General features: G+C 48.2%; 1 protein-coding gene across 11 annotated transcripts in view; it reads right to left on the reverse strand.

Annotated features, from left to right (window-relative positions):
- Ten-m (teneurin transmembrane protein Ten-m) overlaps window positions 1-21733 on the reverse strand; it is a 318976-nt gene that overhangs the window by 143004 nt on the left and 154239 nt on the right. The gene's annotated exons all lie outside the window — the stretch shown is intronic.

Below are 21733 nucleotides of genomic sequence, written 5' to 3' on the forward strand. Positions count from 1 at the left end.
TGTGTGTAGACATGCAGTCCCCCTCGCCGCAACAGCACTGGCGAAGGATGACTATCGTCAGCGGTGTGAACCTATAGCTTGCCCACCATGCGGCTGTCCGAAAGAGGTCGTTTCCTGACCTCGATGCTTCTCCCATTCTGTGCTATCTTATAGTTTCCGCTCCTGACGAAGCTCAAAAGTCTAGCGCCCAAGAGCCCTCGCGCTGTCAACGGGATTCTTGTTTTCCCAACCGACAGTAGTCGAGCTCACTCGCTCCGCGTCTGAGTTTGCTTCGTCGATAACCAGCGTTATCGGCTCATAAACGCGCAGAATTCGCCCAGTAGCGTGTCTCACTCTCTGAAGGCCAGCCATTCTTTATCAGGGAGCTCCCGTCGAAGATTAGAAAATGTGGTGGACATGCGCATTACCCGTTGCTTCTTCACGGCAAACCAGTAAGTCTGAGTGCGAATGAAGCTCTTCTGCTCTTGAGGCGCTGGATTAATTAATATGGAGCGTACACTTCTCATTTTGTTCTTTCACCATCAAGAGTGAAATCTTAATCGACAGAACGTTTAATTATTTTTTTGCACTGCTTCTTTGGCTAATCTATCCCTTGCGTACTCTTTGCTTTATTCTCCTTTCTTTCCTTACAACTAGCGCATTCCACACCTTCCTAGCCTCCGCTAAGTTCGCTTATAATGGATTCAATTACTCTGAAGGGTATACGCGAGAAGTGATGTTTTTAATAAAATCGTTTTTTTTTTCTTCGCTCCAATCTCCCCCGGAGGCCTGCCTCGCTCTCATAGAGGTCCACACTGTTCTTTGAGGGCTACTCTTTCATTTCCCGTTTTTTTCATTTTTGTTCCTCGAGACGCCCCATGAAATAACTATCGTAATATGCACACACGGGGAGCCCCTTGGCTTCTTCTTTTAGTTGGTGCCCCTTCTTTCACTTAGACGAGGCCCTCCACCTTTAATGGGCCACCCACCCATTCCGCACTTTATTTTGCGTCTGCGATTCTTTGCATGGGCACGCCTTCAGCCCCTCCCCACATACCCCCACCCCTCCCCCCAGCGTAATTTAAAAAAAAAAAAAACCCTGCTTTTGTTTGCAAATGTGTACTTTTTCTGATGCCAGAAAAGTTTAAAGGGCAGCTCGGAAGGTTCTTGAACATTTTAGTTGATGATAGCATTATATGATCCACAATCTTTTCTGTTCGTTACAACGAATGTTTATTTTTAACAAGCAAAACAATTTTAAATCTAAAACACAGTCGACCAGAACTTGGCTCCTTGGCTTCTTGGCCGGAAAAGGTGATTCGTGAGAAATATTTGCGATGGAGCAAATGCGACTAAAAAAAAAACAGTAGAACTCTCGTAGATGGTTAAAAATAGCGGCCAAATGCATTGAATCCGTTTTTTTTAATGCCTGAAACGAGTGAATACAAGCATGTCACGTCTTATTCAACAAGTCGGGAGAGGGCAGGAAATTATGGAAGGTGCGTATGACGTCTCGAACGCAGTCTGACCGCAGAAATTGAATGAATGGAGGTCACAAAAATGGCAAATTTTAAAATTGAATTACGCAGAAACAAAACACCAGCTGTATGTGTGGTCTGGCGGAGATTATTAGGACGTAGAGGTGAACCTAGAGTAAATGTTTTGTGAAAACATGCGTGCCTCGGACAGAAACAAAGCGAAACTTACTTTCTAAACAATCTTTTTCTAAGCTTTTACACCTTTTTTTTTCGGCTAGCGACAAAGCTGCAAATACCGACTCTACTGAATTGCTTCCTTATAGGATCTTTTGAGGACCATGAAACTATTCCGAGAGTCCGTCATTTATGAAAGATATATGACAATAGATGCTTGCATAAGGGGACAAGGTTTAGGTGGTTAGTAGCTTTAGGTGGGACTGTGCGATTACTGCAGTGACAATATGCAAAGAGTTGTCACATTTGGGGCACGCCGCCATTATTCGCGTCGCCATTGGTGTCCGTTGACACCATACGTGAAAGACGAGACGCAACTGCTGCCTCTGCTGCAAGCTTTCCCATATTGTTCATGCGTACCAATGCGCGCGTGTCCCGCCTTTGCCTGCAATACTCAGCATGCATCTCGGTCTGAAGGGAACAAGCCCTATACTGACCTCTTACGGCCTACGCCTGCAAAGCAAAGAGTATAAAAAAAAAGTGAAGCAGCTGGCCAGCTTCACAGCCCTAACAGAACCGACAGTTATAAAAAACAGAAAACGGGAAAGGAGATCGGGGGGTGGAGCCCAGGTTTCCGTGTTCAGAAAATACCGTGTCCAAACACGGAACGGGACATACGGGTTTGTGCCAAGGATCGAGTAACTTTCCTAAAATAAAGCTATTTAAAAGCAGATGGACGACCCTATACAGTGTTTGGACAGTGTTTAATTACTCCGTCCGTAATTAGTCGACTCTCAGCGGCGCAGCGCCTTCAGGGTCATCCGAAGACTTTTCCAAAGATACAAGGAGGTAAAAATAAAAGAGAAGAAAGGCTATCCCTAAACACGAAGATAGATCTTTCATCGGAGCGCGCGAATTAAAGACGCGCAAGAACACAGATATAATTAAAGCGCGGAGCAAAGAACATCGCGAAGAATCAGTGGCATCGGCAGAAGAAAGAAGAAGAAGAAGAACTGAAAAGCTGGACTTATCAGGAGCCTCGCGCGCGCAGAAAAGAGGACTGGGGTATGGAAAAAAGTCATCTGCGAAAGAGAGAAAGCACACGGACCGAAGGGAACCTGGCGGCACGAGGCCGAAATGAAAGTGGAAGCAACATTTGTAGCGACACGTTCGTTACCTCTTGCCCTATCCATCAAGACACGGCTCATTAAATCCCAATGTCGGGCAAATGGGAACACCCGCGCAGGGAGCCCCACTGACTGCGCACTCAAGAACAGAGAGAACAAGCTCAGCGGCAAAAAGTATGCGACGCAGGAAACTGCGAACGAAACTCTTGTTTGGGATGGAAAGGGAGAAGAGAAGAAAAAGAAGCTCGCTGAAATAAAGACGCAGAGGAAGAGAACGATGGACTCTTAGCCGGCCGGAAAGAAAATCGAGGCTTCGGCGGCGGCGGGCGCCACTGCGCAGAGTCTGCACGCCAGCAGACACATCGATACGGCTGCAGTGATCACGGGGAGGGGTAATCAGGCATTTCTTCCTTCCTGATGGTGCACACGCTGGCCAGACATCTCGCGGGGCGGCCCGTGAGCCAACGAAGAAGCCATAGTGCGAGGGACCGGGGCCGTCACCGCCGACGTGCGAGCCATGCAAGCGGAACGACTACGTCCTCACTGGTGGCGCCATTCGCGGGAATGGAGGGAGAAGCGTGAAGTTCGACGGCTCGGTCGGTCTGGGGCTCCGGATACACTACACGCGAGTATACGGGGCGTTTCAAATTATTCGATACAGATTTTCCTTTTAAAAAAAATTAAATTGGTTAGCCACGAATGATATTTTGGCGCAGGCTGCGCTTGTGGACTGTGCGGCAAAACGGACATTATTTACACAATAAAGTTCACTTAAAAGACGAATAATTTAGATTCACTAATCAACTTCTCTTTTTCTGATTTTAAAGCTCAGAACTACATCGCGAAATTGAGGTTCGGAATCGGCATTGTGGTTCTAGATGTCAGTCAAACATAAAAAGCACGCTTTTGAAGAGTGGTTGCTCATTGATCGATTGGCATCGCCTGTGATTCCTAGTGCAAAAAACCCTTATACAGGTAGTGCTTTTATCACACAGATGTTTACGTTGCGTCGCTGTCGACACCAGGGGCAGTGAGGTCAACTGATGAATATGTGACGTGGGAAAGCCAACCCGAGGAGCGTTCGAAGGCATTTTTTTTTAAATCTCCGATTTCAAACCACGTTCCAGAGTTCGAGATTTTAAAAATTGAGCTCGAATTCGGCGTTGACAGCTTTAAATTTCGCAATAAAATTTTTTTGCCTGAACTAAAAACCAAAACTTCGTCAGTCAATTTCAGTTAATTATTCGTCTCTTACTTTCACTCTGTAATGCAAATGATACCCGCATTTCAGTAGAATCAAACTGCATAAACACCAACGACGTATCTTTCACGACTTTTAAAAGAAAAATATGTATCGAACAACTTAATACACCCGGTTGTATGAACTCGCCGCAATCTGTGCACATGAAAATGGGGGCTAGGTCGTGTAGTGCCGAAACTGAAGTAAATGTGTATCGCCTGCTTGCATTTGCGACGCACCCTGGCCGATCCTCCATGCCATTCCAACAGAGGCCAACACAAACTACAACCACAGCAACGGGCCACCACGTCCACCACAGTTGAGCGCCCAGTACAACATAGTGATTTTTCAGTTAGCCATTGTATTTGATAGAGACAATTCAATCTTGCGAAAAAGAAATAAAAAAAACCTAAAAGGATGAGTCGTATCTAATCAACATGTAGAGCATGCAAATAGCATGCCGATTCAAACCTTACTGCACTCTCAACATCCATCTCGTCACAGGCCGATGTTGGAGGCAACAGCAACATTAGAGTCGCCTGCGAAAAGCAATCTGATCGGGACAGAATCGGGACAAAGTTGGTCCAGCCCCGACTCTGTGTTATTGAAGACAAGTGGCCCGCAGGGGTTGCGCGCACACAGAAAGGGGCAAAGGGCGCCTCGACGCGATACACGCTCCTAAGAGCGCGAACAAAAGACGCCGAGAACAAAGCGGCGACTGAAATCCACCACGCATGCACAAAGAGAAAGAAGCCCACGGCGAGACCCGACGTTTGAGGTAGAAGAGAGGAACAATATAAACGAAGAAGTGACACGCGGAGTTTTAATTGGGACCGTTTAGTCTCTGCCGAAGATATGCTCGCCCACGTCGCAGGAGCAACCGAAAACTGCAAAAGTGGAAACAAAGAGAGATGCCGGGGCGAGAACGCCGGTGCACCGGAAGCGATCGCAGGTCCGACGCAAACCGAGCGGCGGAGTGCAGAGCGCCACTCCAAAGGCGGACGCGCAGAATGAAAGCGGGACCTGGCCTTTCATGCGGGCGCTCGGGCCTCCACCACCGCTGACGTGCATTATAAATAGAAGCAGCAGCAGCAGCAGCAGAGGAGGAGGGGGCGCAGGAGATTAAACAAAACCAAAGGGGACGTCGTGAATGGTGAATATCTGAAGAACTCGGGCCCAGCTGCGCCGTCGGCCTGGCAGGGTGTGGTGTGAAAGGGAACGCGTTAAAAAAAGATGAAGCGCTGCGCAAGCAAGGCGGTGAAGCAAGCTTGGAAGGGGACGCTAGTGGGGGAGCAAAGCCCCGCGTGCACTGTATGCTAACTGCCTTACCTCCATCCGCCCGTGTTTTTCTTACTTGCCGGCAAGTTGCAGTCCATCTAATACGGCTACGAAAGTTCCTTTCATTCTTGCACGCAAGACCAGGTGGCGCTGCTCCTGACCAGCAAGAACGCAACTATGTCATCGGACCTTAAGAGCAGTCACGAGTGAATTCTCGATTACTGAAAGTGCTGGCAATGTACCGCAGCAGGGAACGTTACGTTAAGTAATTCTTTTCTGGCGATTCAGGGCAGCGTTTCTTCTGGCTTTTTTTTTCCGAAAAACATCCTACAAGCATCATGTTACGGTGCTGGACAAATAATTTCATTTCGAAAAAGTAGAAAGTAGTGTACGCGGAAAACATGTAGATTTTTATGAGAAAGTGCTAAACACCGAAGCGATTTATTCGTATCAAGCGAATTCAGCCTCCCTCATATCGCAAGACTGCCCATCTTTTACGCTAACTAGATAACGCAGTAAATGGTATTAGTCAAAACAGGGAGCTTCGTAGGATGTCCTCCGCCATTTTTAGCAATATATATATTGCGGAAAGGAAATGGTACAGTAACTGTATCATATCTCAGTGGACACCAGAACCGCGCCGTAAGGGAAGGATTAAAAGATGGAGCGAAAGAAAAAAGGAGGAAAGAGGTATCGTAGTGGAGGTCTCCGGAATAATTTCGACCACCTAGGGATCTTTAACATGCACTGACATCGCACAGCACAGGGGCGCTTTTTGCGTTTTGCCTCCATCAAAACGTGGCTCCGCGGTCGGGTTCGAACCCGGGTACTCCGGCTCAGCAGACGAGCTCTTTACCCATTAAGCCATCGGGGCGGGTGCACTACTAGGCGAATTTTGCGATTTCGGGCATACGTGTACGGACAGGGCAAAACGCTTGCCTAGAACACGTTCTGGGCGTGTTTCGGCTGAACAAGCGATATCTAGCGACAGCATTTGATGAAAAATGGTCCGGGTGTAAGCGTGTGCAGTTAAACTCAGGATTTCATCGTAATTTTTTGCCTTCCTGATCGAAGCGGCTTTAGGGGCTGGGGAACAGACAGTTCAGTCGTTCTAGACATGTGTTTCGCCCTGCGTATACGCACGTTCCTGAAGCCTGCTTTGTAGCAGGCAGCCCACCTTCCCTCCGGGCTATTGGTAACCTGGGTGAATGCCTTTAGGACTTTATCCAGGTATTTACCAAAATACCTTTATGTGGAAGGTCTTTAGGCCAAAGGCATTTATAGTAAAGACCTGTGGGTGAAATGCCTTTGGCATGTAAGAACCATAAGTGGTCACCGTGACCAATGCTATTCTGCATGATATTCCGCGCTTAGCCATGCTAAACCATCTGCTACTTCTTTTTCTGAATTTCTAGCGTCATGTGCACCGTGTAAAAAAAAAACTGATGTTTCAGAAATCGTGTTATTTCGATGTTACAAGTATGCTTGAAGGATTTCACTTGGATCCCGAGAAAAAAAGCGAAGAACTTTCCAGGGCTGCAAAATAAAAATGAAACGGTATACGAACATGTTTACCAAGCGTTCTGCAAAAATGTAGTCTGTAGTCTTTCTCAATTCAGTCTTTCTCAGTTATCACCGCCGTTTTCAATGAAGTGAATGCGATTCATTGATTTCAGTGCGGCACTTCCTGCGTTATTGTGGACAAAATGTCAAGCTCATTCCCAATCACTACTAACGCATTTGGCAGGCTTCCTGAAGAGCACATTATAGGTTTCTCCACGGCATTCCCGTACATAAAAGGCTTTCATTTCTCCGCTCGAGTGCAGCGAAATAAGCGAAACAAAAAAAATCGCGTTTCATAGAAATACGCGAAATACGGCCCACGATCGGGACGAAGAAAAACGCAGCGTGGGAGGCGTTGAAAAAATAGCGCGCTCTCACAAAAGCGCACATTCACACAGCGGATACTGCCATCCAGCCTGCCGCGCACGGGGAAGAAAATAATTGAGAAGGACGTTTCCAGGCACCCATTCGAGCTAGCGCACGTCAAGCAGCAGCGATGAATAAGGACTCTCCGCCCAAGCCACGGGTTTCGAGGCAAGGGGAAGGAAGCCGCGTGGGTGCGTGGTGCACGCGAAAAAGACAATCCCATGGGCAAGCGCCACTGTGACTAGAGAAAAAAAATAATAGAAGAGGTGCGAAATAAATAAAAGAGCAAAAACAAAAAAAAAAACTAGTGGGAGTCGTTTCGGAAAGACAAGAAAAAGAAGCGAGTTGTTTGTATTTTTAGACTCGCAGCGATGACAGCGGCCGCAGTGCCATGCAGCCGGCGCTCGTGTTGCCACTCCGAACGCCGCCTGGGAGGCCCGACAGGGAGGACGTTTCGGCTACACCGCTCTGGTGAGACGCGGCCATCGGGTTGAAACAACGCAGCGAGGCGCTTATCCGCAGGCCGGTAGCCGCAGACAGGTTCGTGCGCAGCTGCGACCTAGCGGGGGAAATGCACACACGCGTCGGCCACCAGAAAGTATCACCGCCGGTATGCGCTGCGAGAGGAAAAATAGGAACAGTGAGAGCGAGGTGGGATTCAGACCCTATGTTTAGAATGTCGTCCCCAGCAGCATCGTTCTGCGCAAGCGTCCCCAAAAGACTTGAAAAAGCTAGCTGTACCCCGACGACGATTGCACGTATGGTGTAGCGGCATCATGCAGCTAGAGGCGTGGCAGGCGACTGCCTAGAATAGAATTTTTCCTGCGACCCGAGTGAGGCGTCCATGTACTGCGCGAGAAGAGTGTTTTGTCTGTATTTCTATGGATGAGCGATGTGCTCAACTGGACTGGAAATGTGCGCGTTACATCAGTAGCAAAGTGCCTACGAATGCTGGCTTCGCGATGTGCTCAAGTGCACAGCGACAAGGTGGGATGGCAGGCCGTGACCCAGTGTCGCACAAGTCACTGCGAGTTACACTACTCGCTGTTCAGTACACTTACAAGTACAACCGCCGTACATGGCCCGAGATGTGCGTTCATAAATCGAAGAGGGCCCCTCACCTAGCTCGCCGGCATTAAAAGTTCTGTTAGAAAAAATTACAGCCGCTTAACCTCTGGACACTGAGTGATCAGCGCAGTGGTCTGATGCAACTCAAGAACAAAGCGACAAATGCCTCGCAAAGAAGCCCGTCCAACCAATGGAGTCAACCCATTGCCATGACGTCACAGTTAGTACACTTGCCTCCTATAGTGTGAAGTTGGTTGGCAGGTAGAAAGGGATTAACTGCGACGTCATGACAATAGGTAGACGCCATTGGTTTGGGGGCTTCTTCTGAGGGGCACTTGCTGCTTTGCTTGTGAGTTCTATCCAGCCCAGGGAATGATCGAGACAATGATGACGCCACGCCACGCACGACCAAACAAAGACAGCCGAAGTAGCCAATAAATGACCAGGCGGATTCTCGGCTGAGGGGAAGCAGGCACCCTGCATCACGGTCTGGGTCAGCGCCTGCGGTTTGAATCCGGTTGTCTAAGTTGGCCTTCTGCGTAGGGTGGAAACCAGGGTAGAGTGGCAACGCCATCGAACCGGCCGCATTGTACTGTTAGCAACAAATGAGACGCGAACAAGACAACTGAAACAGGAACAGCTAAATGAGACGGAAGCTCAGTACTAGCGGAGGGCAACTTCACTTTGATGGTGCGAAGGCTGCCCTTTAGAAGTGCCAGTTTCGCTTGTATTACCTATAGTGGGACACATACCTATAAAAAAAATAGGCTGATACACACGGTTTTTGCGTTGGCATTTTTGTCCTCTTGTTCGCATTTTTCTTGTTGCTGATAGTACATGCGTATGTATATAATAAACTTGAACACATCTCTAACCAAAACCTTTAATTTAATAACCTATAGTTTATATTTTTGCATGCGGAAGGGGCATCCGGACGAAACAACGATGACGACGATACCGACGACGACACGAGACCGAGGGAAATGGGCTATGACAGCAAGCGCTGTAAGTTTAAATACGGGCATCCTGCATCTGTTAAATTGTTTGGTCCCAAGCTGGGGTGTCGTGGCTTGCGAGAAGTGAGGAGATCAAATGGCTGCAACACACATCGCCCTATGTGCTGTCGCCGGCAGCCCGGTGTTCGCCGTGAATGCACAGCCTTCGAAGGCCATGCTCGGCGCACCGCTTCCTTTTGCGTATACACCTGCTCAGGTTGGACTTAAAATTTCGCTAAGTTCCCCTCGGGTTCTTCCTCGTGTTGTTCCTCCGGTCAGTCATCATGTTCCCCTTCCATTTCACCGCAGTTCCCCGACGATGTTCATTCGAGTTCGCCGAGAACGGGAGATAAACGGCATTTCATACGTGTAAAAAAAAAAAGGAAGAAACCGTTCAACAATACTGTACGGTCTTATTCAACTATAGTCGAATGCAACTCGAGAAAGAAGCGGCAGATGCCCCTCAGAGAAGGCCCTCAAGCCAATGGCGTCGATATATTTTTCACGAGGACGCGGTTAATCCGATGAATAAGTGGTATCAGCCACCCCCAGCGATTTCAGGTTAGCAGGTACACAGGGATCGGACAAGCGGGCAGAATCGGCAGACGCCATTGGCTGGAGGGACTTCTTTGAGGGGGTATTTTTCCGTTTCATTCTTGAGTCGTACCCGACTATAGAACCGAACTAATACCTTAAAAGGAGAAGGTCGGGTGCGCCATGCTGGTAGGAATTTCGTCGACATGGGACGGAAAGGGAGAAAAGGGTGAGAGGGAGGGAGAGACTCCAGCAAGAAGCGTGGCTCGCCCAGGAAAAAAGACGAGGCGTAGAGAGCGTAGCTGAGTTATCGTCGCGTCGACAAGGCTGAGCGTTTTCACAGACCGCGGTCCCGGCCTCCCCTCCTCGTCCTCGACCCAGGAAGGAGGCAGAGCCCAGCGGAGACTGGTGATGCCGCTTTACGAGCGCGTAAAAGGATTCCGCAAACCCGATACGGAGCCTGGACGTATACAATGTCTTGTCTTCGCTGCTCGGGCTTTTGTGTTTATTTTGCTTAACAGAGCGCCGTTATACTCCGAATCTGAAGTACTTAAAAAACAAGATCCTGTACAAGATAACAGAATATAAAAAAGTGCTCGTTATGTCAACAGTCACCGAAACCAAGGAGCATAGGGGATGTCTTTGCTTTTAATATTTGTAGTGTTTATTAAAGAGATATTAGTACAAGCATAAGAAAAAAAATAACCACATGTCACCGGTTGGATCCGAAGCCACGACCTCCGAATTTCGCGTCCCTCACCGTTCGACCACGTTCCTACGTGGCATTCGTGGTAATGCAGGACGTACTACGTCCGCCGCTATGGAAGAGGGTGGCGCTGGTGAACACTGCCAAGGTTCGCTTATACTACACATAAATACCACCAAAAGCAGAAGATTGGCTCAGTTGGTAGAGAATCTGATTCGAAATCCGGAGGTCGTGGGTTTGGATCCCACCGGCTGCATGTGGTTGTTTTTGTTCTGCTTTTATTAATCTCCCATTGATAAAAACTACAAAAATTGAAGAAAAAAAATGAAATCCCATATGCGCCTTGGTTTCAGTGACTGTTTACTTCTGTCATTAAGATCGCGTAGAGTAAGAGCATATGGACGAGCAAACAGGAAAAAAAAGCAAACAGAGTGTTAGATGTTTTCAATGCCATAGCTTGCCTAATCCTGCAATGTGTCTCATGTCTCCACGTGTGGTGACTTTCCATGACCGATTATTTTCGCGCAGTTACTCGAATCACGGTTCTTTAACATTTCTGGTGTATCAGGCGCTCATCTCTGTCCCCCCCCCCCCTTTTTTTTTTACAGTCCTAATTTCGCTTTTTAAAATCTTTTTTTAGAATGTTCACCTGCCGTTGCATACCTTTTCCCCCATATGTTCTACATCATCGCCCCAGACCACCAAACAAGATTTAGGCCCACCAGAGACGCATGCCGGGAAAGGTGACCGAGCGTGCGGCGGATGCGGCCAGTACGGCGTACAACACGGGCGATAAGGGAAGGCGCGTCCGAAGATCAATACGTTGCTTAGACCATGCAGTTTATAGCCGGCCGCCGCTTTCTTCCGGGGAGGGCCGGTGGCTCGTGCGCCCAAGGCAAATCCTCCCGGCCGTCCCCGAAAGCCGCGCCAATCGAGGCGGCAGAAGCAGGGCACCCGCAGGTCCGGCCGCGTGGCCCCAGCCAAAGACGCCGCCAGCGTGATTACCGCCGGGAACCGGGGAGGGGAGGGGGAAGGGGCCGTTGTTTGACCAGCTTTGAGTTTCCCGCGCCAAGTTCGCGATAAGCGCGTGTCTTCCGATCTCAAAAACGCGCTCGCTCGCGAACACGCGATCTCCCGGGAGCGGTGCGAATTAATTGGATTCTCGGAGGGGTGACACGGGAGCCCGAGGCGGAGGCCCTGTCCAAAGGAAGCGCTGGAGACACCATCTTCCACCCTTTCCCTCCATGCTCCAAGACTTGCTGCGGGCCCGCAGCGCATCTCGTGCAGAGGCGAACAAAAGGCTTAGCATCCCTTTATGTGGACAGAGGGTCGTGTTTTGACGGAGTAGCAGAATGTAGGGCTTTATAAGAGGTTTATTTGCGAAAGACAAATGCTCACGCGAAAGGAAAAAAAAAAGGCCTCGATTTGCAGACTGCGGCAAGAAAGAAGCGTGCGCAACAGGGCAAGTGTAGGTTGAAAGCAAGAAGAGCTTAGATAAGCAAGATTAGTGAAAACGCGCTAGACTCAGCATTTGAGAACGGGGATCTATTCGTCACCCCCCAGGTCAACTTTTTCTGCTCATATCGAACACCCAGTTCTTTTGTATTTGAGAGCTGGTACTCGACAGCGGATACTTATAATCCATCCACTATCGACTGACAGCAGAAAAGTACCGTTCATTTGTACCTTGAAACGCACCTGGTTAGCTCATTTACCTCAGGTATACAGCAGGTAAAAAAAGAAATATAAAAAACAGGAACGAACAAGGACGCTTCTCGTTCGTGGTTCGCTGTGCAGTCTCATATTCATGTCTGTATTTGTTGTGCTGCAAATACTTGATTATGCATCCAACCAACGGTCAGAAGCGGTCGTTCCATTATCTGAGGTCAGCGTCGATTGCTTCAGAGTTTAAGTTGATCGTCAGACTGATTAACTACCGATTAAAAAGCAGATATCAAAACTACAATGTTTTGCTTATAACCAGAGGTGGGCAACCTCATGAGGTCGACCTCAACCTTAAAATGACCTCGACCTCACGTCGTGAGGTGAGGTTGAGGTGAGGTCGTCATTCAGTGAGGTCGAAACTTTGAGGTAGAGAGTTTTTGCAGTTGCCGCGTCTTTACTCCAACGAGTGCCGCTTCCGAAGCGGAGTTGGAGCGCACCACCGCATTGTTCATGCGATGATGCTAGGTGTTCGGCTTCCCCTGTCTAGACAGCCGGATGCCGCAGTCCGCTCTTAGCTTTTGGTGCTGCGCCGTAATGTCCGTTCAGCCCGAGCCTACAGGAGGACGCACGCCTCTGGTCTTCCTGGAAGGAGAGCGGCTGTCACGGCACGCCACCCTCCCTTCCCCTTGACCCGCTGGCGTAGCACCCGTAGCTGACTGCCGGTTGGCCCAAACTGATCTGAAATTAAACCGTTGTCACGTGACTAGATGTGACATCACATTGCATCGTTGCCACGTCACCTGGTATGATGTCACTCTCATATAATGTCATAACTAATTATGGTAATTAGTCTTAGCGTTACCTAATTACATTACTAAGCATTACTTATGTAACGTCATCATTTTCGTCGCGTGACTCATCGGCTTGTGACGTCACATGGTGCCGTTTCTTGCGGACACTTTTTTGCGGATATGACCTTGAAAGTGAGCCATCTAATACTTTCGCATTAATAAAAGAAACCGCGCGCTTCTACACACACATAAATACAACGCGCCTCTGCTGGTGTAGCACAGTCGTAGCTTGTTAAGTGTTTTCGAAGGCAACAATATAGAGAGGACTGAAAAGAGCATTCTCGTCATGCCGGGTACAGCTAGAAAGTCGAAATATACTGATATGCGTCTGCCTAGCCGTCGCATTGGAAAGTGCATCGACGACCAGTTTCTTTACATTCGCTAACAATTCTCAAGTCTAAAAAGAGTATCGTGAATACCTCCCCCCCCCCCCCCCCCATTTTCTGGAAGATGGTGTAGAAGGTCTGTGTTTGTCATTTGCCGGTTAGTGTGTGAATGAGCGAGAGGCTTCCAATACGAACAAGTATACACGAAGCTGGTTGCCAAATAGTGACACTGATAAAGCACTCACCGACGTACTGATGGTAGCCGCGTATGGGACGCCCCTGCCCGCAGGCCATAAGCTCTCCGAGGGTTCATCCCAGATTATAAGCTTCTGCTATTGCGCGCCCATCAATAGCGTCTGTACACACCTTATTGCATAATACCATCATCATTTTGGCTTTCCTGTCTCACAGGATTATCAGAATTGCGTTTAACTGAAAAACTTCTTAATCGCTTTTTTTTTTTCTGAGGTCGAGAAGCCGACCTCAAGCTCACAGTTTGAGGTTGAGGTGAGGTTGAGTGAGGTCAGCAGTGGCCTCAGGAAAAGTAAGGTGGGGGCGTCTAAGAAGACCTCAACCTCAACTTATGATGTTCAGGTTGAGTGTTGTCGGCAAATTTCTTTTTTTGAGGTTGAGGTGAGGTCGAGATATTTGAGGTCAAATACCCACCTCTGCTTATAACACACCGCATCGAGACGCCTGCATGGAGGAGTGAACCCACCGCCGACTTGGAGTAGAGGAATGGAGATATCGAGGCGGTTCAGCCTTCGGAGCCCTGTGCCATACGCACTATTTGCAATCTGCCTATCGGTCGGGACGACGGCGAAGCTGAAAATATAACGAGCGTCATTGCCTATCGCGCGCTAATGGATGCGTGCGCGGGAGTGCGGAGTTCGCCATAGGAAATGCGTCCTCCGGGCGCGCACGCTCGCGTGATGGATATGCCCCCGGCGCGCAGACGCGTCCATTCGCAGAGTGGCTGCACGCAGATTCCGCCAGTGGCGGCGCCCTGATGAGCTCGCCGAGGTGTGCCAGCGCTGCTGCTGCTGCGTGTCGGGCTGCGTAGCCGCCTATCTCTGGTCCCGCGAAAGGGGCGAAAAGGAAGGGAGGGGTGCGCCGGCGAAACATGGCGTGCCTCCTATCGGCGCTTAGCTATTCATACAGGCGAATGGCGGCTAATAAGAGGCACACACAGAGCGGGGCGCCGCGCAATGAATGGGCGGCAGCCAGCGGACGGACGCGTCCGGCGGCGATAACGATACACCGGCCGGCGGCTGGGGTCAGCCACGGCTGAAGAGCTGCAGCTTCGCTTTCATTTAGGGCGGCCTTCTGCCCGCTTGCGTCCCTCTCTCCACCGCGAAATGCAAATGAAATATTGATTGCCCGCTCGGTGCCGCCGCCGGTGCTGCGGGCACGCTTGAGACATCGATTTCGGGCGGCAAAAGAGGGCGGGTCAGCGAGGACCGTTCTTGCTCGGCAGAAAGCGACACCGGCCGCCGGGGGAGCTCTCCTGCCGCATCGCGGGACACACCGCTCGCGACTTGAGACAGGGTGACAGCCAGTGAGCGGGTGCCGTGGTGATGATTCCGGAAGTCTGGCTCGCGCCAGGGAAGTGCGCGGCACTGGAGCAACGCGCGAGTTGTCACGAAATCTTGTGTCCAAAACGTCTTCAAAATGGAAGAAGACTGCAATGTCGGATGTGAGAGACACTGCAGCAGGTTTTATTGAGAAGGTGGGCCTCTCTCTACAATAAGGCAGACGCTAGGAACGACAGGGTGCGTCACATGTTCCCGGGTCACAGGGTCTGTTTTTGAGCCGCAGAGAGAAGCATTTACGATACGATAGTAGGAGAAGTAGCATTCTCACCTGAGAGCATAGGTAACTTCATAGGCGTCTTTAGTGCCTCAGTACACTCTTGAAAAACAGACCCTGTGGCCTCAAAACTTTTGACGCACCCCAGCTGTACATGCGTCGCGCAGCATTTAAAGAAGTAGATGTAGTTACGATTTCGTAAGGTGTCTCAAAAAAGATCGAAAAAAAAATACAGATGTCCATTAAAATTCCCTGGAATTCATTCTCACAAAGCATCAAAATTGCCCTTCAGGAAATGAAAAGTAAAATGCGTTCGATGTGGACGCCACGTTCGCCTGCCATATTATATATATATATATATATATATATATATATATATATATATATATATATATATATATATATATATATATATATATATATATATATATATATATATATATATATATATATATATATATATATACATATATATATGGACGGGGGTGGCGCTATGGACGAGGGTGGCGCTGATGAACACTCTCAAGATTCGCTTGCCCGCAAAAACATAAATACTCACTAAAGCAGCAGATTGATTGGACAGCCGTTGCCGTAGCTCAATTGGTAAGAGCACCGGACGCGATATTCGGAGGTTGTGGGTTCGGATCCCACCGGCGGCATGGTTGTTTTTTCTGCTGGTTTATAAGTAATTTTCTTGAAACCAATTGATTGGCATTAGAAATTTAAAAAAAAATTGAAAACATTCCCCTGTGCACCTTGGTTTCGGTGACTGTTAGCTTCCTTAATATATATATATATATATATATCGTTTGTTATGTGCAGCAACAAAAATACAGAGAAGTTACAAACTAGGACAGAGAGAGGGGAATGTAAGAGAAATATAGTGGAGTACCAAACGCAAGATTGAACAAGAAAAAAAATTAATGAACATCCCCGGTTCTCCCACGCAGGCGAGAACGCGTTCATTCAGCCGTTCCTCCCGGCATCTCATTAAAACGGAACCGCGAGTTCTTTAATCTTCCTTTGAGCGGCCATACGACAACGCAAATATGAAAACAAAAGAGGGCCTGGAATACAAAGGCGTTCACAGTCTTGCTCCCATTTATATGCTTGCGGGGCGATCTGAAGGCGGCCAGATTACCAGCGCGAAAAGCGCGGCGCGCTACATCTCCGTTTCTTCACAGTTCCTAAAGACGGGGGCTGTCTCTTCCTCTCCTTGCTCGCCTGGAGTCGCAGCGCAGTTTCAACGTATCTTTCCCCGCACGGTATATCGTCCGGACCTAACAACGCCGATCGTTTGCAAGGGGATCCCGTGCGTGCTCGCGCGCGCGCCATAACCGTTAAGCCGAAATTATGTACACCATCTCACACTCTCCCGGCCTGGCCAAGCCGCCTCCCCTTCAGGAGCGTGGCAGACAATCCGCGCCGACCACCAGGTTACGTACGCGGGGAGGGAAAAAAATAAATAAAGCGAGAGCCACGCAAAAACGGCCAGAGACGACCGCAGGCTTTGTTGCGCGCTCATGGAAGCTCGGAAAGAGAGCAAAGTGAAGCCGAGAGGTCGTAAAAAGAACCGGAGAACAAAAAAAAAAACAGCGCTTGCGGAGAGAATGGGCCCATTACGGCGAAAACCTGAATTCCCCCCCCCCTTTTTTTTTTCCCTCGCTTTTCCCATTGGTCTGCAGCAGAGCGCGCGAAAGAGGAGAGGGAGGCAATTATGAGGGCCTTCATTAACGACGGCTTATACACACGCGCCGCGTGAGATCACGTGGCACTGCTAGTTCAAGCCGCGTCCAGTAGAGGCCGCACGAGTGGAGAACTTAGAAACATTCACGTCGCGCGCCACTCACTGGAGGGTGCGGTAAATTGCGAGTTACACGCACAGAATATGCCGACAACGTTACGGCGGACCGGTTTGCGCCCTGCCCTCGCGAGACGAAGTCAGTCTGTAAGCTGGCAAGATCGTATACACTGCTCCTTTGTGGCAAATGTTTTCGCTACAAATGTTTTATGACACGTTTTACGTGATTTTAGCGACTCTTAATTGTTTGCAATAATAACACCTTTGTGCTCTTCATGTGCTGGGTTGTACAGTGTACACTTCTGCACAGTTATAAGTGAGAACTATACGCTCAGTGGCATAAACAAAAAGAAGAAGAAGAAAAAAAAATACACGAAAAGCATGAATGCAGGGGCCGCTGAAATACATCTGCATCGATTATTCCTATAACTCTTCAATAAAATTACATTATCTCTTTCTCCCTCTATTTGCAATCGGGATCTCGTGTTCTTATTTATGTTTTCTTTTTATCTTTCCCCAATTAATTTATCCTGTTATTCGCCTTCATATTCTTGCTATAGCTCTCATAAACAACATGGATAGCCTAACTCCTGCAGCTACGCGCGGCCACCCTTAGAGATTTTTATTTTTTTTTTGCGTTCCGGTTGCCTCCACGTTGCTTTGTCGTTTAGTCAATGAAAATTCAACACAGCAGCATTACTTATTGAAGACATTCAGCAGACAATATATTGCTTAATGCTCAATACATAGTCAAATGAGTAGAATGCATATTGTTTCGTAACAATTAACACCGCCGGTATGCGAAAGACGTTGCTACTAGGACACTCAAGAGAAAGCTGATTAGGAGTACTGAGGACGAGCAGTATTGAAAGCTTGAGTAACATTTATAGAAAATTTACTTCAGGCATGAAATTCAGCTCTGGCGAGGAAAATAAGAAAACTTTCCAGACCAGCAGAAGTCCACTTTAAGCACCGACTTCAAGGACTCTTTTATTTTCTTTTCATTGCTGCTACAATAAAGATGCGTTTCTAGTAACAGAACATTGCAGTTAAACCTCTCGCGTTATGTCAACCCCAGATAGCACACATGCCGCCAAAATGCTTTTAGAAACCTGTGCCTATTGACAACTGACCACCGAGACTTTTTGTTAGTGAGACCTAAACAAGCATTATATATGCTTTAGCACTAAGTCTGAGTGGCCTGAGTGTCTCGTAGCGTGTGTATGCGGTATATTGTAATGCGCACTGATGTTTTGCACGGGACACTGAACGGCTGTCTAGTGAATGCTGCCGTGATATTACTAAAAAACTGGGAGCAATGCTAGGCCTGCGTTGTTATTCAAGTGGGCTGTGCAGTGCTGCCGCGAAGTGCAGACTCAGAAACGTATGGAATACCGGTGGTAAAACCCTAGAATGCATTTCTGCGGGAAAAAAAAAAACTAGAAAGTGCAACTTGCCATTTTGTCGCTTAGCACAGGACCACTTGAATATACAGGCGTGAAACGGCTTACCTGGAAAACAAAGAGCAATTGTCAATGAATCGCTGAACGTATTTGAATGATATGAATCACGATGCAAATGTGGCATAGTAAAAACAGCGCGTTAGCTGAAGCCGCACGCTCCTCGCTGGAGCAGCACGTGTGACGTCAGCCTCGGAGCGCCCGCTACGCGCTGCTTTTGCTGCGTTGCGCCAACCAGGACGAGAGTCCAACGCGTTAATTGGTTTCTCATTGCTTCGAGAAGTAAAGCTCGAAACTTCAAGCTCGCACGAAAGTACATACACTACGCACACTGACGCAAGCCATACGAACGACACACACACACAGCTGATAACAGCTGGCAGGCGGCACTACTACGCTGCACTGCTCATGAACAACATAACCACACTTGTCCTCCATCGAAAGGGGCTGTCTTTGCCAGAAGTACGTACGCTGCCGTTATCACTTGTCGTACTGTCGGGATATTTATTACCATCCAGAGAAAGACAACAATGACGCATTGTCAAGGATAATCTGACAGCAAAAGAGGGCTGGCGACGGCAGCGCCACCAGTCCGCTTTTCCGCGGTCTTTTGGCCGAAGGCGGTGCACTGTCACATTAGAGCGTTCACGAGTGCACTTTTCAGTACTGATTCAGTGCAGCAGTGCGTGCATCTTCTAAAGATACTCCTGAGTCTGGGCTACACTGCATGGTACAATTTTCGGTTTCCCGAATCAACGATAACGCTGTCGTTAACTCGGGAAAGTGGGGCAAAAAAACACAAGGGCACCTAATTTTATCCTGAATAGCAATGTGACAGCATTAGCAGCTGTTAATGCCTTTACCAGAGAGAACGTCACTTCCGGAATGGCGACGTCACTTCCCTTAGGCCAATGGGCGAACTAATGACTGACGACGCCTTTTGGCCCAGTGCGGGCTATCATCGCAATAAAAATGACAAGGACTGGACGCTGCGACCAACGTATTTGATATTTTCCGCTTTTCCTTCCGCCTTCACTTTGTACGCGACCCTTAAATGCAAAATAAAATGCACATACCTCCCTCGAAAACCCACGCCCGTGCACCCCACACTAGCGCTGCACAACGTATGCACACACTGTCGTGCAGTGACAGCCAACGACGCGCGCGAACGATAATTGCCTCAGGATTAAGGCTTGAGTCACGTCGACAAGATCGGGGCCGCGACTGGCTGTGAGTCACACCCAGAAGAACAATGGAAGTAAGACGAAGCTAGGTAAAGACCCCAAAAACAGCAAAAAAGAAAGAACCCTGGATTAAGGGATGGAAAGGATGTTGTCCTCCCTCAAATTATCCGCGCGGATAATCCGCTGCGGTGAGCCCGGCACTGTATCCCGGATCATGCACGGTTCGTAGATTAAAGTTAAACCGCGAGCCTTCTGGATTATTTTATTTTTTTCTCCATGTTAACGCTACTGCATTTTCCCCAACACTCTCGCCTTCTCTTCTTGCCAACGTAATTTTTGTATTTATTTTGCCTCTTTTATGCCTAGCGTTACTGAGACCAAGTTCTATACAGCACTACGTGACTCAAGTTTCCCAGTGATTATTTGCTTGCAATAAGTTACCACATTCATGCTCAAGGAACAAGTGAGAGTCTGCGCACAGCAATCTCGTTTCAGAAGGGAAAAAAAAATCAGACCAAACAAAATAAAATCCTGCAGTTTTCTTGCCTTTCTTTGATTTCTTCAATCATTATGAGAAACATCGTTAACCTAAATCGTCGAATACAGTAAATTGCGGGGCTAGTTGGTTCATAATGCGCATAGATGGAACCAGCGAAACTGACTTAGGACAAAACAAAGAGGCGCATTCAAAACATCATTGGACTTACAACTTATTTACGCCGATGAATTGAGCCACATTTAAACATCATTCCTGCGCAAGCGCACGCTCTAAACAAGGTGCACACTAAACAAATTCTCACCCTTAAGGGTGCAAACCAGCTGTCCCCAGACGAACACCCTTTTGGGTGCTAAACAGGGTGCAGAGATCAGCACCCTTCAGGAAGGGTGCACAGCATGAAAGTACATCCTCAGTGCATCGAGGGCGTGCATCAGTCCAAGGCTTTTGCTTCATGGGTAGATCAACGTGGAGCACTCTTCCAACATGCATTCGTAGAGGTGTCATGGAAAAATAGTACCCTTTAATGAGGGTGCAACCAATACATCCTCTAAAGTATCCATAAGTGCACCCTTCCTTAGGGGTGCTGATCTCTGCACCCTTTTTTAGCACCGAACAATTGGAAAAGGGTGCTCGTCTAGGGACAGGTCATTTACACCCTAAAGGGTGAGAAATTGTTTAGTGTGTGAAGGAAGAAAAAAACCTTTACGAAGATAAAAACATACTCATTATCGTTGATTATGACTGAAGGATCGCTGACGCATATCTGCTGATTTTTCCTTTGTAAGGAAGCTGTAAGTCTAGTGGTGTAGTGTGTGTGCCTCTTTGTCTTGTCCTAAGTCAGCTTCGCTGGTTCCACCACCTAATTCGTACTATGGGCCTAAGTGAGCGATATGCTGCGTTCGAACATCAGCTCTCATCGCAGTGCTCCTTTATGAGGCCCGTATTTTTTCCTTATTGTTCGGCTAGATACACGCTAGCTAATTACGACGCGAACCTCATTTGCACCACCGCGTGGCGTACACAGAGCAAATCGCCAATGCGCAAGTGTTTAGAATGCGGATTATGGAGGGTGCATGCGGAAAATTTGAAGCGAAATGGCGATCGGTTCTGGAGATATCATTGTCTAGCTGGTCTCTGAGGCGACTGTTTGCCACAGCTCAGGGGAGGCGCCAGCAAGCACGCAGTTCTTGTCATCTGCACAGACGCTCGCGGGAGTATTAGGGAAAAGTTTCGCCGCACCGATTTCTATGTAGCGATGTGCCGCGCCTGCGAGTCCGTCGCCCAGTGTATAGTACTTAAAAACAAAAACCCTTAGAGTTTACAATTTCCACTGGCTGTTAACTATCTATAAAATCAAAAAATTTAATAACACAGGTATCTTGAACTTTATCACCCTTTATCAGGACACTTATGGCGATCTAAGCGATAGCTGTCTTTCAGCTGTTTCGAACAGGTTGTAGGATCTAATGCGTGCGACGGGGCATCGCGATTTGCAGTACAGGCTCACTAGACACTCATATTCAAAAATCAGAGCCCGTTAAGACCGGCCGCGCAACTTGCAGAATGCGAAAATTAATAGCGTCTTAAGCTGTTACTTGACATAGTTGCATTAGAAGAGATGTGATTCAAA

The sequence above is a fragment of the Amblyomma americanum genome, chromosome 4, assembly GCF_052857255.1.
Source record: "Amblyomma americanum isolate KBUSLIRL-KWMA chromosome 4, ASM5285725v1, whole genome shotgun sequence".
Classification (NCBI taxonomy): Eukaryota; Metazoa; Arthropoda; class Arachnida; order Ixodida; family Ixodidae; genus Amblyomma; species Amblyomma americanum.